The following is a 16,274-nucleotide window of genomic DNA, read 5'->3' on the forward strand; positions in this document are numbered from 1 at the left end:
GGACGGGACATGTGTCAACAGCGGCTCAAGTCAATAGTGGACATTTGTCTTTCCAATTTAGCCCTGCACACAGTACTGATTGCGGGCTCTTACTTGCGCAGTGGACCTCCCCCCGCTCCCCCCCCTCCTTATAAGACCTACTTTTTGTTGTTGAGAAATCAGGTCTTAGATAGGCGGGAGTCTTAAACTGAGGGTAAATTTACGGAGTTTATGAACAACAAATCTGAGAAAACAGTCTTAAAAGGAGGGGAGTCTGTCATCGGAGAGGGTGGGGGAGGGGGAGGGGGGGTCTTAAAAGCAGGGTTCCATTGTACTAGTTGTATTGATGGAGATCCACCGATTAGTGGACAAACCGGAGAGACATTTCAACATATGCTCAAGAACATTCGGACTTTCATCAAGGAAAGGAGAAATGTGTCTTTCCGATGTTGCCCAGCATACACGGGCTCTGTCGTCGTAGTAGTATCGATGGAGACGATCCACCAGAGAGTGGACAAGTCAACAAAACTAAGACATCTCAAAATGTGCTCACGGAAAACGGAGACATTTTTTCTCTCCAGTTTGGCCAAGCAGACCGAGCCAGTGACTATGTGTACAGGTTCCGTCCCGGTACTGTAATCGATGGAATGAATTCACAGAAGATCTGTCCTTCAGACCCTCCGCCAAAATCTTTGCTTTGATAAGCAGAGAAGGACTAACATTATAGAAGTGTAGAAGATTGCTGCCCGTCTGGCAGCAGGTTTGAAACGTTTTAAAGACACGAATAGTCCAACTCAACCCCGTAATCTAGTCAACATATCCCTACCTCACTTTCATTGCTTTGGTCAACCTGATGGAATAAGACCCTAGCAGAGATGTTTTTGCCTCGTTGCGGACAGGGGGAGGGGTGGGGGGGGGGGCTTATTTAATTCCAAGCCATTAATTCCATTTTCCTTGCATGATCTTCAAAATGCATTTACCCCAGGGCTGGACCCACTTCTCTCTCCCTCCCCTCCTCTTCACCTGCCCCAACACAAACGCACACACACGCACGCACTAACACACACACACACACACACACACACACACACACACACACACACAAAATAAGCAACACCGGAAGGCATGGAGCGCCGCGCGTAAAACGGGTTACCTGCTCCTCGATCCCAATTAACCCTCTCCACCCCTTTTAGCCTTGTCGCGTGTGCAACCGCATGTCTGTGGTGCAACTCCGAACCCCGCCCCTTCGCCACCGCCTGCACCATCCCTGCACGGACCTACATTCTACTGGATGGCTGTCTCAGGATCTAGGTCACTTTAGTGGGAATATCGGTCAACTTCGAAACCTGGGGACCAGCCACTTCCGGTTCTCCTTTCAGAGTAATGAGATTGCTGGGGCCGTAGAATTTTTCATCCAGTTTTGTCCTTTTTTCCCAAAATTGATATTAGTCGGAAGAAACAAGCACACGTGTGGTACGTGGGGGTATTTCCCGGCGAGTTTTCAGTGTTGTTGTTGTTGCGAAGCGAAGCGGCGTGCGGAAGGCAGGCACTAGTGTGTGCATCAAACAGTGTTGTTGTGATGGATGGATGAGTGAGTGATGAGGGTGAATGAGTTAGTTAAACTGTGACTGAATATCTATTGATTGATTGATATTAAAGTGAACATTTGGGGGGGGGGGGGGGTAGAAATGCACCATTGTGCACTCGCCTTGATGTAAGGAACACTACTGCAGTCTCCAACAGCTTCAAAGTGGGTTAGACAGGCTCTTGATAAAGACTGAGGCAAAATGTGCCAAATCACACATTGTCTTGTAAGAAGGAAAAATCTTCATTTGTCACCTTTCTGCACTTTTTTGACTTTAAGTGCATAGCCACAATGGTCACAGACAAGATGCATCAAACAGATTTGAAAAAGACCCTAAACTGAACTTGTTATGACTATTTGTAACCCCTCTCACCTTTTTGACTGGCCGTACCTAAGCAAAAAGGCTAAAAAAATCATAACTAATTCCATGTTTACTTTTTGGTGGGGTGGACCTATTGTTCCAGACTCGCCTTGATTAGAGCAAAACTAGTGCAGTGTCCAACAGCTTTTAAAATTTGTTTTGACCTCTTGACAATGTACATGTCAACATGTAATCCTAATCCCTGACTGTTGTGTAGTAAGAAAAAATCTTCATTTCTCCCCTTTCTCCACTTTTGTGTGTGTCAGTGCATAGTCACAATGGTCACAGAAAATATGCATCAAACAGATTTGAAAAAGACCCAAAACTGAATTTGTTATGACTATTTCTAACCTTTCCCACCTTGTTCACTTGGCCGTACCCAAGCCAAAAGGCTAAAAAAAATTCATAACTAATTCCATGTTCACTTTTTGGTGGGGTGGACCTATTGTTCCAGACTCGCCTTGATTAGAGCAACACTAGTGCAGTGTCCAACAGCTTTTAAAATTTGTTTTGACCTCTTGACAATGTACATGTCAACAATCCCTGCTATCCCTGACTGTTGTGTTGTAAGAAAAAATCTTCATTTTTCCCCTTTCTCCACTTTTTTGAGTGTCAGTGCATATAGTCACAATGGTCACAGAAAATATGCATCAAACAGATTTGAAAAAGACCCAAAAGTGAACTTGTTATGACTATTTCTAACCTTTCCCACCTTGTTCACTCGGCCGTATCCAAGCCAAAAGGCTAAAAAAATTCATAACTAATTCCATGTTCAATTTTTGGTGGGGTGGACCTATTGTTCCAGACTCGCCTTGATTAGAGCAACACTAGTGCAGTGTCCAACAGCTTTTAAAATTTGTTTTGACCTCTTGACAATGTACATGTAAACATGTAACCCTAATCCATGACTGTTGTGTAGTAAGAAAAAATCTTCATTTCTCCCCTTTCTCCACTTTTTTGTGTGTCAGTGCATAGCCACAATGGTCACAGAAAATATGCATCAAACAGATTTGAAAAAGACCCAAAACTGCATTTGTTATGACTATTTCTAACCTTTCCCACCTTGTTCACTTGGCCGTACCCAAGCCAAAAGGCTAAACAAATTCATAACTAATTCCATGTTCAATTTTTGGTGGGGTGGACCTATTGTTCCAGACTCGCCTTGATTAGAGCAACACTAGTGCAGTGTCCAACAGCTTTTAAAATTTGTTTTGACCTCTTGACAATGTACATGTAAACATGTAACCCTAATCCCTGACTGTTGTGTTGAAAGAAAAAATCTTCATTTCTCCCCTTTCTCCACTTTTGTGTGTGTCAGTGCATAGCCACAATGGTCACAGAAAATATGCATCAAACAGATTTGAAAAAGACCCAAAACTGAATTTGTTATGAATATTTCTCACCTTTTTTGGACTTAAAAAATATTGGCCCAACAAACACAGCAAAAATCTTCATTTTTCTCCTTAATTTCTTCATCATTTTGTCAGATCGAATTCATCCTCGTCCTGTGAGGGAAAAAAAACCCGTCTATGAAATATTCATAGTTGTTATACGAATTGAAAACAAAAAGGCTATTAATGAGAACACAAACAAGCCAAAGTTTGCAAACTGACTAGGAGTAGGAAAGTCTGCAAGTGTACTGTTGAACAACTTACAGTCGACAAAGCGAGTATTTACGGCAACAGGGAGAACAAAAAACGTAAGCAAGAAGATTTTCAATATTATAAAATCAACAGTTCATAAGTTATACGCGGAAAACATAGTAATAGCTTTCATTTTACTCGAAGAATGTCGTCGACGTTGAAGTTTTTGCAGACGACATTGCTGGTGGAATTGAAACCGGATGTGATCGGTCCCCCACACTTGGTTTTACCTCGTTTCTCTCACTGCCTGACAAGGCGAGAGAGAGAGCGCGCACTGAGACAGCCATCCAGTAGAATGTAGGTCCGTGATCCCTGTCTCTCTGTATACTCTGTTTCTGTCTGTCTGTCTTCTCTCTCTCTCTCTCTCTCTCTCTCTCTCTCTCTCTCTCTCTCTCTCTCTCTCTCTCTCTCTCTCTCTCTCTCTGTGTGTGTGTCTCTCTCTATCTGTCTCTGTCTGTCTGTCTTTGTCTCTCTCTGTCTGTCTCTGTCTCTCTCTCTGTCTGTCTCTCTCTCTCTGTCTGTCTCTCTCTGTCTGTCTCTCTGTGTCTGTCTCTCACTTTCTCTGTCTGTCTGTCTGTCTCTCTCTCTCTCTCTCTTAAACCTCTATCATTGAAAAATAAAGTTCCATCATCATCTCTCTCTCTCTCTCTCTCTCTCTCTCTCTCTCTCTCTCAGCTGCTGCCAGGACTTGGCCGATTGAGCGACATGGATAATCTTGCAGAAGGGAGGGGAATAATGAAGTGAAAACAAGGGGTGGAGGGGAATTTGAGTCCTCCCCGGGAGGAAACCGAACTACATTGTAAGTTTTTTAGGATGCGTGGCGAAAGAGACCTGAACATATTCCCGGAGTAAAAAAAAAAAGAATTGAAAAGTATGATGCGAAATTTTGGTGTAACCGGCATTTTTTCTTTCTTTGTTTCTGTTATTTGGTCATGTGACTGTCTGTCTGTGTATCTCTCTCGCTCTCTCCCTCCCTCTATCTCTCTCCCTCCCTCTATCTCTCTCCCCCTCTCTCTCTCTCTCTCTCTCTCTCTCTCTCTCCCTTTCTCTCTCTCTCTTGCTCTCACCCACACACGTCATACGTATGACGTACATCGAGGCTTTTTAAGAATCAAATAAAAACCTCGATCTGTTTTGAGCATTTTTGAAACCATTCTATCAACTGCGCGTGGATATCCTGTACTGGAATAACTCGATCAGATCCGACACAAAACAAAGTAGAGACGGTCGCTTTGACTGCAATCAATCTAAGTTTCAATCCCCAGAAATCTCAGTCCGGCATACATTTATCACTCGGCCAGCATTCACTGTAAAGTCGTTCAAACCCGTCCATTATGCATTTATCAACATACGGTCTTTCAATCAGAAACTGAAAATCTCAGCCTGCCGAGCTAGGCTTCCCGCACTTTTGCATTTATGACCGAACACCCACTCGGTGAAAGCAAAACATCTTCGTCTAGCCAGCCTGCTCAGACGGGATATTTGTTTAATTTGTCATCGTAGGACTCACATCATCTTCAGATCGAAAGAGACAAGTCCTCTTTTGTACGATTATCATCATTATGTGTCAGCCTTTCCACTTCAAAGACCATTACTAAACCAAAAATTTAAATCAAAACTCCCCAATCAGTACTCTTCGGAGCTTTAGAATCTTCTATATTTTTACTGTGGTAATCCTAAACGAAACTAGTTTTCAAAACCGCGACCAACATGTAAACTGAGAAGGAAAACAACCTTGCATCGGTCCCAGAGGGGTTGTAGGGATGTGTAAAAAAATAAACCAATAACCAAGTAACCAACTCTTCAGAGCTTTTTCAGTAGACTGTAGGTCAAGGGAGCTGCAATGGCAAGACAAACATCTATTGTAGTCATTCTGATAATCATCGGTCCACGCTCTCGCTCAGTGTCTTCGATTTCTTCAGCTCCAGAGGGAGAAAACAAAGGCATCATGTCAGGGATAAATGAACCCCCCGCGGGTTAGGGGGAAGAATTTACCCGATGCTCCCCAGCATGTCGTAAGAGGCGACTAACGGATTCTGTTTCTCTTTTTTCCCTTGTTAAGTGTTTCTTGTATAGAATATAGTCAATTTTTGTAAAGATTTTTAGTCAAGCAGTATGTAAGAAATGTTAAGTCCTTTGTACTGGAAACTTGCATTCTCCCAGTAAGGTAATATATTGTACTACGTTGCAAGCCCCTGGAGCAAATTTTTGATTAGTGCTTTTGTGAACAAGAAACAATTGACAAGTGGCTCTATCCCATCTCCCCCCTTTCCCCGTCGCGATATAACCTTCGTGGTTGAAAACGACGTTAAACACCAAATAAAGAAAGAAAAGGATAAATGAGACCCGAAGGGAAGGAACTCAATTTACCTGAGTTCAGGATGCTATTGTAGTGTGTCTGAGAACGGGAATCAAAGTCTTCAGGGAAGCTGTATATTGTGCCCATTTCGCGAACCCTCAAAACGACTTTTGACTTTAAAAGCCTTTTACCCCGTAAGGAGCTTCTCCCTTGAACAAAAAAAAAAGCAAGAAGGAAAGAAAGAAAGAAGACCCACCCTCAGACGTGCATACATCGGATGTCTTTGATTCTGTTTTAAAAGCGAAGGAATGATGGAGTGCGCCAGGGTGACTTTGTTGGCCCTCTGCTGTTTACTCTGCCGTCACAGACTGTATCACCTCCTTTCGGACGATCCTATTTATTTTGTCATCAAAACTGTTCGTCCTCTGAGGAAGCCACGTCAAGACTTTTTGTGCAGGGCGGCGCTGCGATTGATGCTCGGAGTTAAAGTCCCAGGTGGGATGCGGCATTTAAAACTCGCCCCGGTTTTACTTTTTCTTCCAAGGACATGAAAAAGAAAGTTTGGAAGGGGTGTGCGCTCATTGCGAATTCCTCGGCGTGATTATTGAGATTGAGTTTAAGGAGGTCTGAACGTGACATGATGATCGAGTGGAGGAGACTGAGATTGGGGCTGGGGTTTGTTTTTGTTGGTTGGAACCGTTTTAACGGTTGCAAGGTCTGATGACGTTTACAGTGCTGGTAAAATCAGCTTCGTTTAAACGCGAGGAGTAACAGCTCCACTTGAAAAACGGAAACTGTCCTTCGGAGTTCTCTCTTGGCTGCAGGGTGGGGGATATTTTGTTTTAATTACTGTGTCAAAATTCCAGTGTGTGTGTGTGTGTGTGTGTGTGTGTGTGTGTGTGTGTGTGTGTGTGTGTGTGTGTGTGTTTCTGTCACTCTCTCTTGTCTCTCTTGCTTTCTGTTCCTGTCTCTTTCTCTTTCTTTCTCTCTCTCTCTCTCTCTGCCTGTTTCTCTCGGTGTGTGTGTGTGTGTGTGTGTGTGTGTGTGTGTGTGTGTGTGTGTGTGTGTGTGTGTGTGTGTGTGTGTGTGTGTGTGTGTGTGTGTGTGCGCGCACGCGCGCGCGCAAATCATTGTAAAAAGCCTACTATATTTCAAAATAGCATTATGCATCTCGGTGTGTGAGTAATATTAATTCAAATATGAATCAGATTTATTTGTTTCAGTTCGATGAGAACAGTATTTCATGCACTACAAGAAACTGAATAAAAACAGAGAGCACGTACATATTAAGACTGTTTGATATACTTTTGAAAACTTTCGCGAAAGCTATCGCTTATTTTAAGGGAGCGTCATTATGAATGACCGAAACTACTCTTTATCTACCCCCCGCGGGTTAGGGGGAAGAATTTACCCGATGCTCCCCAGCATGTCGTAAGAGGCGACTAACGGATTCTGTTTCTCCTTTTACCCTTGTTGAGTGTTTCTTGAATATAGTCAATGTTTGTAAAGATTTTAGTCAAGCAGTATGTAAGAAATGTTAAGTCCTTTGTACTGGAAACTTGCATTCTCCCAGTAAGGTCATAATTGTACTACGTTGCAAGCCCCTGGAGCAATTTTTTGATTAGTGCTTTTGTGAACAAGAAACAATTAACAAGTGGCTCTATCCCATCTCCCCCCCCCCCCCTTCCCCGTCGCGATATAACCTTGAACGGTTGAAAACAACGTTAAACACCAAATAAAGAAAGAAAGAACTCTTTATCTTTTCTTTTCTGTTCTTCTATTTGTTGAAGGTAGTCCATATTAGGGGACACACACATACTTTGATAATTTCTTCTTGTGTGTGTGTGTGTGTGTGTGTGTGTGTGTGTGTGTGTGTGTGTGTGTGTGTGTGTGTGTGTGTGTGTGTGTGCTAGAAAGTTAAAATGTATGTAACAAATGTAGTCCTAGCTGTCTTTTATACCAACTGTTGTATGTTATCAGTTATGTCTGTGGACAGAAACTAATCCGTTTTTAGCGTCAAATATAGAGTAAACGCTTCCAGAAGTGTAAACAACGGGAAAACCCTAACGGGTTTGTGGTTTGTGTGTCCACAACAGTTACTGTTTTGACATGCGCAAGTTATTCAGAGAGAATACATGTTGCAAATGTAACTGTTTCTGAACGCTCTTGCGCCGTTTTTATGTCAGACCAGGAGGTGGACCTTATTTGGAGCCGGTCCGTATTTGGGGCCCTTCCCATATTTTTTTCTTTCTCGTTTTTACATTTAGTCAAGTTTTGACTAAATGTTTTAACGTAGAGGGGGGAATCGAGACGAGGGTCGTGGTGTATGTGTATCTGTGTGTGTGTGTGTGTGTGTGTGTGTGTGTGTGTGTGTGTAGAGCGATTCAGAGAAAACTACTGGACCGATCTTCATGAAACTTGACATGAGAGATCCTGAGTATGGTATCTCCAGACGTGTTTTTCATTTTTTTGATAAATGTCTTTGATGACGTCATATCCGGCTTTTCGTGAAAGTTGAGGCGGTGTGGCGTTTTCATCTTTCGCCGTGTTGATATTTCGATTCTCGGCCTCGTTGATCTAGTATAAACTCTACACTGAACAAAAAACCACCCTTCGATAGTACTGATGAGCGACCTTGTGTACCTTACATTCATGGGGCCAAATTGTCCAACCAATTTTTTTTTTTATTTAACTTGGAAATTTGATTCATCCTAAAATGTTTCCCTTCTTATTCAAGGGACGTAACCACTCGGTACACGTTTTCGAAGAATTCGATTTTGGGAGTGAAATCTATTAAATTTCACCACCAATTTTCTTCACATGCAAGAAACTGACCTGCTTTTTGTCCATAAATAATTTCACTTCTTAATTTTACCAGGAAACAACATTTCAGTCTTGTGAGTATATGTCGAGGGGGAAATATGTACACAGGCGAAAGATGAAATCGTGACAGCGGCACTGTCACGCTCTCATTTTTCAACCAAATTGGTTGACATTTTGGTCAAGTAATCTTCGACGAAGCCCGGACTTTGGTATTGCATTTCAGCTTGGAGGCTTAAAAATTAATTAATGAGTTTGCTCATTAAAGTTGTCATTAAAATCGATTTTTCGCAAACAGATTTAAAATTGATTGCATCGTATTCTTCATCACATTCTGATTCTAAAAATATTATACATATGTCATGTTTACTCTTAAAATGTGATCACAATTAACGAAAATAGATTAATTAGTCTTACGATTAAAATTAAAAAATCGATCCAAAAATGATTTCTTCTTATTCTTTATCATTTCCTGATTCCAAAAACATATAGATATGATAGGTTGTAATCCAAATAAGCTCAGAAAGTTAACAAGAATACAGAAACGCCCGCTTTCCTGCTTAGCACAATACGCTACCGCGCTAATCTTGCGTGTCAATATCACTACGTTTTGCACGTGGGAGGTGAGCGATTTCCTTCACGCGGGGATTGACGAAGCTGTACTGTCTTGGTGAAAAAATACAGTGCGTTCAGTTTCATCCCGTGAGTTCAACAGCTTGACTAAATGTAGTAATTTCGCCTTACGCGACTTGTTTTGTTTGGGGGGGAGGGGGGGGTGTCTTTTCTTTCTTGATCGTCTTCTTATTCTTTCCCTCCTTCGTTAAATACTGTTGATTCGGTTTTGAGATGCATGGGCACGTATTTAATTAATCCTTTGATAATGAGTATTTCGTGCAGTTCACATGGAGAGTGCACAGGTCAGAATGTCCGTGTGTGAGGTCATCTGCTCCATTATTTCTTCATCATGTGTGGTTTCGGGATCTCTCTCTCTCTCTCTCTCTCTCTCTCTGTCGAAGGGGGTCGGGTTCTGTTGCCGTGCGTGCGCGCGCTTGTGAGCGTGTGTGTGTGTGTGTTTGTGTGGGGTGTGAATGCGCACGCTCACTCATGAGTAGAATGATGATCGTTTATATGCACAGTGCCAATTCTTCGCTTTGATTTTTGTTTCCCTGTAAATGGAATATTTAGCTAGACACTTCCCTTCTGCCCCTCCTCACCCCTAAACAAGGCGAGAAACACACACACACACACACACTCACACACACACACGCACACACACACACGCACACAAAGCACACACAAAAGCACACACAAAAAGAAGCAAGAAAATTCATAAAGAAAAGAGAAGCAGAGGAAATACAGACGTATTATTTCGCGTTAATTAAAATAACTGAAAGTTGACAATGCATGCAAAGGGAACATGTCTGTGCGAAGTTTTTTTTCTTCTTCAAGTGAAAGATAATGTTGCTTGTTTGCTGGGTCTAACTGGCAATAAAGAGCTCTAAACACACCTCAACCCTCAGTCAGACCTTTTTAACAAAATAATTGGCGAGGGAAACTGGGACTTGCTTTGTGCAAAGGAGCAAAAAAGTACAGACTGGTTCGAGACGGGTAAAAAGATTGGTTTGATGACAAGTGCTTTAACGAGTTTCGGGGAAAACATACACTTGACGGGATACACTGCGGGTACCTCCCCCTCCCCTCTCCCCCCCCCCCCCCCCCGATCCCCCTCTCCCCCTCTCCATCCACACATCCCATGACCTGAACTGCTCCCTTTCAGGTTATTTAGGTTCTTCATTGTCTGAAGATTTTGTAAGAACGGTGATAGGTCTTTTTCTTGTGTCGGCGAGTTAAAATTCAAGACGGCAAGTTAAAATTCAAGACGGCGAGTTAAAATTCAAGACGGCGTTTTGACGTCTGGGACTATGCCTTTTGGAATCAAAAATCCAGAATTGTTGGTTATTGGAGCGTTTTATTATTGACTGTAACGTTTTGTTTTGTCAATAATGCAACGTTCCAATAACCTGCACACCTTGTTTATTGATTGTGAATTTCGGCTGCACATCTTGTTTATTGATTGTGAATTTCGGCTGCACACCTTGTTTATTGATTGTGAATTTCGGAACGTTGGCAGTAGTATCTGTTTTTGGATTGTGCCTTCTTGGTTTTGTCTGTTCGTTCATGGGCTGAAACTCCCACGGCTTTTACGTGTGTGACCGTTTTTACCCCGCCATTTAGGCAGCCATACGCCGCTTTCGGAGGAAGCATGCTGGGTATTTTCGTGTTTCTATAACCCACCGAACTCTGACATGGATTACAGGATCTTTTTCGTGCGCACTTGGTCTTGTGCTTGCGTGCACACACGGAGGGTGTTCGGACACCGAGGAGAGTCTGCACACAAAGTTGACTCTGAGAAATAAATCTCTCGCCGAACGTGGGGACGAACTCACGCTGACAGCGGCCAACTGGATACACATCCAGCGCGCTACCGACTGAGCTACATCCTCGCCCGTGCCTTTTTGGTTTAAACAGAGTGTTTTTCAATACATGTTTACACAGCCATGGAATGTATGATATAACAGAGGAGCACAGCAATATACACTTATAACTTATAAATGTGCTCTTGGAGACAACAATAAAGTAGCGGACACGTGTGTGCCTTTTTCGGCGCTGTGTGTCGGTGCGCAGTGTAACGTCGCCGGATATTCTATACTATCATTGATCACATCTTGTGCTTTTTCACCAAAGAACAGGTACAGTTTTATTTCTTGTCATGAGAAAACTGCTGCAGTCCCGCTGTAGAGATTGATAGTTGTAAGGCCAAAAAAAATTATAGGTGTGGTTACGGTAACATAGCCCAAAAAAATAGGGTAGGAAGGTAGGCAATCACTTTTTTTTTTTTTTTTTTTTTACATATTTTTCTAATGTGTACAAATTAAACCTACTTGACAGGGAAATAAGTGTGCAACTCGGGCGCTTTCGCTTTCATTGCGTTTTCTGCACTCGTTTTCTTGTGTTTTTATATTTAGTCAAGTTTTGACTAAATATTTTAACATCGAGGGGGAATCGAAACGAGGGTCGTGGTGTATGTGCGTGTGTGCGTGTGTGTGTGTGTCTGTGTGTGTGTGTGTGTAGAGCGATTCAGACTAAACTACTGGACCGATCTTTATGAAATTTGACATGAGAGTTCCTGGGTATGAAATCCCCGAACGTTTTTTTCATTTTTTTGATAAATGTCTTTGATGACGTCATATCCGGCTTTTCGTGAAAGTTGAGGCGGCACTGTCACGCCCTCATTTTTCAACCAAATTGGTTGAAATTTTGGTCAAGTACTCTTCGACGAAGCCCGGGGTTCGGTATTGCATTTCAGCTTGGTGGCTTAAAAATTAATTAATGACTTTGGTCATTAAAAATCTGAAAATTGTAAAAAAAATTAAAAATTTATAAAACGATCCAAATTTACGTTTATCTTATTCTCCATCATTTGCTGATTCCAAAAACATATCAATATGTTATATTTGGATTAAAAACAAGCTCTGAAAATTAAATATATAAAAATTATTATCAAATTTTTTTTTTCGAAATCAATTTAAAAACACTTTCATCGTATTCCTTGTCGGTTCCTGATTCCAAAAATATATAGATATGATATGTTTGGATTAAAAACACGCTCAGAAAGTTAAAACGAAGAGAGGTACAGAAAAGCGTGCTATCCTTCTTAGCGCAACGAATACCCCGCTCTTCTTGTCAATTCCACGGGCACTGCCTTTGCCACGGGCGGTGGAGTGACGATGCTACGAGTATACGGTCTTGCTGCGTTCAGTTTCATTCTGTGAGTTCGACAGCTACTTGACTAAATATTGTATTTTCGCCTTACGCGACTTGTTTGTTTTGTTTTGACAAATGTAATAAAAAGTTATAGGGTCGGCCCCTAAAAATAGGGTAGGTCGGGTTACCGTAACCACACCTATTTTTTTTTTAGGCCTAAGCTTCCTTCCCTTTGGCACAGTTCAGTAAGGCGTTACGATGGTGTGTATTAATATTGATAACGTTTTCTTTCCACTCAGTGTCATCTGGATAACTTGTAAGGAAGCGTGAGACTAAATATTACAAACAAGCTTAGTCTGTCTGTGTCATTTACTTATTTATGTATTCAAACACTGCTAAATCTGGGACGTACCCCCGGACAAGATTTGTTAAACTTTTTTGAAAGACATTGTTAACACGATAGTACCGACTGTAACAGAATCTGAGTTTTAAAAGGCCAACATTGGTGCGCGGCAGATATAATAGCTCTAGTTAGTCGTGCTGGCAACACTAAATTTAGATCTGTTGCCTTCTTCTATAACAAGGCTAGGTCTCCAGGGCACGAGAAAGTCACCATCTAAACGGGAGCCACCCGCAGTGTTGGATTGGTTGAAACTGAGATGTGTTGTGATTTCAACGAATCAGAACCCGCGGTTTGTTCTCTCCCGTTTGGGTGGCACCCTGTTTTGGTTCGTGCACCTCAGCCCTGTAGACGGATGTTCGGCTTTAATGATATGAGGAAACTTTTACATTTTAATGTAAATGAGTAGGCCGAGTCTCGCATGACCCCATGATTGTGTTCTGGAGACAACAAACAAATACGATAAACAAGCAAACAAACAAACAAACTGTTCCATACAAGTCGCTCGATGCCGTCGACTTACTTACATGGTGTGATTTTAAACAGCCCAATTTATCAGCTGTCGAAGTGGAGCTAAAAGCTCTCGGTCTTTTCAACGGCGCGATATTTGCACGTGCAGGAAAGGGACACAACTGAGGAGAGACGCGGCAAATTGGGAGGCAGGGAAAGAGAAATTGAATCTACTGCTGCTTGTCAGCACAGACCCCGAATTTACCCACACCGCTTGTTGCTGCCGCAGAATAACCAGTGTCTGTGTTTGTCAGTCTACTTCTTCGGTGACAGTCTGGAGAAATGTTCTGGACAATGTGTGTGTGTGGGGCGGTGGGTGGGAGGGGAGTGTGTGTTCTGGGGGTGGGTGTGCGGGTGGGGGGTTGAGTGGGGGTGAGGAGTGTGTGTGTGTGAGTGAGTGAGTGAGTGAGTGAGTAAGTGAGAGAGAGAGAGAGAGAGAGAGAGAGAGAGAGAGAGAGAGAAGAAAAAAAAGAGATAATCTGTGAAATACACGTGTAAGTGTGATTTCGTGTCTTGTTCTCTGTGCGCCTCTATCTCTCTTTCTCTCTCTCTCTCTCTCTCTCTCTCTCTCTCTCTCTCTCTCTCTCTCTCTCTCTCTCTCTCTCTCTCTCTCTCTCTCGTAAACGCTGGTTCTTCGATCAGTCAGACAACATGACCAAGATTCAGAAACATGCCATGTCGTGTCTTCGGACATTGCCCCCGATCAGCAAAGATCGGTACGCTGAATTGTACAAAGAAGAACTGGAAGAAGATCTGAGAATAGTGTATCGCGTAGTCCGCTTTTACTTAGGATGAACAGTTTCAAACACCGTGATGTTTTCATTCTTGGTTCTCTAATGCTGAAAAGGGCCGTCACACAATATCTGTCACCACAGGGAAGAAAACAAAAGACTGAAGGACTGATCAAATCATGATGTTATGATGCATGGTATTGGTGTGCAGTGTGAGTCAAGGTATCCCTGACTCTGACAAATGCAGTGGACTCTCTATCGGACTTCCAGTAGCGAGAACTCTGCGCGATCGTGCATGCTTCGGTATATAGAAAGCTTTGTACTTCGACATCCCAACCCCACAACACCCTTTCGCTATAAACATGTGTTTTCGCGAATAAAACATTCTGATTCTGATTCTCTCTCTCTCTCTCTCTCTCTCTCTCTCTCTCTCTCTCTCTCTCTCTCTCTCTCTCTCTCTCTCTCTCTCTCTCACACACACACACACACACACACACACACACTGACACACTTTTCTAACATGCACCACAAAACAGGCGTGGTTGGAGGACTTGGGTGGACGATGGAGATAGCCTACTGCCAATAGACACATGATTTAATAGCCACTTGCCCAAAAGCTTGTTTGCATATGAATGTAAGCTGTTGTCGCTTGGCCTGTACGCGCCGCAAGCGTGCGTAGGTTAGTGAGTACTTGTGTTTATAATGTGAGAGGGTGTGAAGTTGTTTGATATTGAGGTGACTGAGAACAAAGTAATCAAAACACGATTTTACCATTCAAACAGCTGAGGGATCAGGCCCATATAAAAAAAAAAACCAAGCAAATATCACCAGATACAACCTTTGTTCAAACAAATGTCGAGATAGCTTTCAGGGGGTGTAAATATCGTCCAATGTGCAAATGTGGACAAATTTTCCCCCCTTAATCGATCTCGCACACTCTCTCGCACTTGGCCACCCTGTGCGCATTTGGTCGGCGCATCCGCTCATTTGCATATGATTCGGTAACGCGCTTGCGCAAACAGGGGCTGATTAGGTCTGATTATTTTGCAAGCTGAATCAAGTCTGCCGTGAAGGGAGGAAAAAAAATATACCTTTATAAAAAATAAAAATAACACACACACACACCGTGAAAAAAAAATGGATTAAAAAAAGGCCGTGTCTGTTGGTTCCACTCCAGACAGAGAATAGCCGGGGACTTTGGTGCGATGGCCTAATGGGAATCATGGCTTTTCGATGTAGTTAAAAGGGTCATTGGGCGAGTGTGCGGTCTTTTCTGTGCTTTATTCATCAGAGAAGTGTCACTTTTCGCTGGCGTTTATATTCGCCACACGCACGGCGCTGATGGAAAATGGCTTGACTTTGTTAGGATGACGAATTGATGGAGTGCATTTCTCCCATAGGCGCATGACACTTTTTTCTTTCTTTCTGGGTGTTGATTTGATTCCGACTCTCTCTCTCTCTTTTGCGTCTTTCTCTCTCTTTCGCGTCTCTCTCTCTCTCTCTCTCTCTCTCTCTCTCTCTCTCTCTCTCTCTCTCTCTCTCTCTCTCTCTCTCTCTCTACTTACATTTTGTCTCTTCCCTCTCTCAATGTATGTGTGTGTGTGTGTGTGCGAGCGCGTACGTGTGAGTGTGTGTCTCTCTCTCTCTCTCTCTCTCTCTCTCTCTCTCTCTCTCTCTCTCTCTCTCTCTCTCTCTCTCTCTCTCTGCTAGAAAGTAAGCTATCAAGAAACCTCCCCACAACTAAAACGAAAATAAAATCCTCACACTCGAGCGCCTGTGGTTCTTGGATGTACCCCCTACCCCGCAAGTTGACACGACCCCGGGTTGGCGTGAAACAAACCAACCAGAAGCGCAATAATGGCGTAATAATGATTTCATTTTGAGGCCAGCAAATCTGGCACGTGCGAGGTGAGAGAGAGAGAGAGAGAGAGAGAGAGAGAGATTTGGAGAGACGGGAAGTCCTGTTGATTTGCACAGCACCTGTTCATTTTTTTCTAATGGCATTTTCATTTCCATGTTCCTGTATCACTTTCATCCTTACCCATTTTCTGGGTCGTTGTGACTCTAATCTGTTCTGATTTACGCTTTTTGGATGGACGGAGAGGGGGGGGGGGGGGGTAACTAAGGTTTGATGGTTGGGGGGGGGGGGGGCTTAAGGTTTGGGGTTGGAGGGGGGCGGGG

General features: G+C 42.9%; 1 protein-coding gene and 1 long non-coding RNA gene across 2 annotated transcripts in view; both read left to right on the forward strand.

The window, feature by feature from the left end:
* LOC138983857 (uncharacterized) overlaps positions 1-16,274 on the forward strand; it is a 196,321-nt gene that overhangs the window by 159,367 nt on the left and 20,680 nt on the right. The window lies entirely within an intron of this gene.
* LOC138983848 (tyrosine-protein kinase RYK-like) overlaps positions 1-16,274 on the forward strand; it is a gene marked incomplete in the record, with an annotated part of 66,912 nt that overhangs the window by 29,958 nt on the left and 20,680 nt on the right.

The sequence above is a fragment of the Littorina saxatilis genome, linkage group LG13 (genome assembly GCF_037325665.1).
Source record: "Littorina saxatilis isolate snail1 linkage group LG13, US_GU_Lsax_2.0, whole genome shotgun sequence".
Lineage (NCBI taxonomy): Eukaryota > Metazoa > Mollusca > Gastropoda > Littorinimorpha > Littorinidae > Littorina > Littorina saxatilis.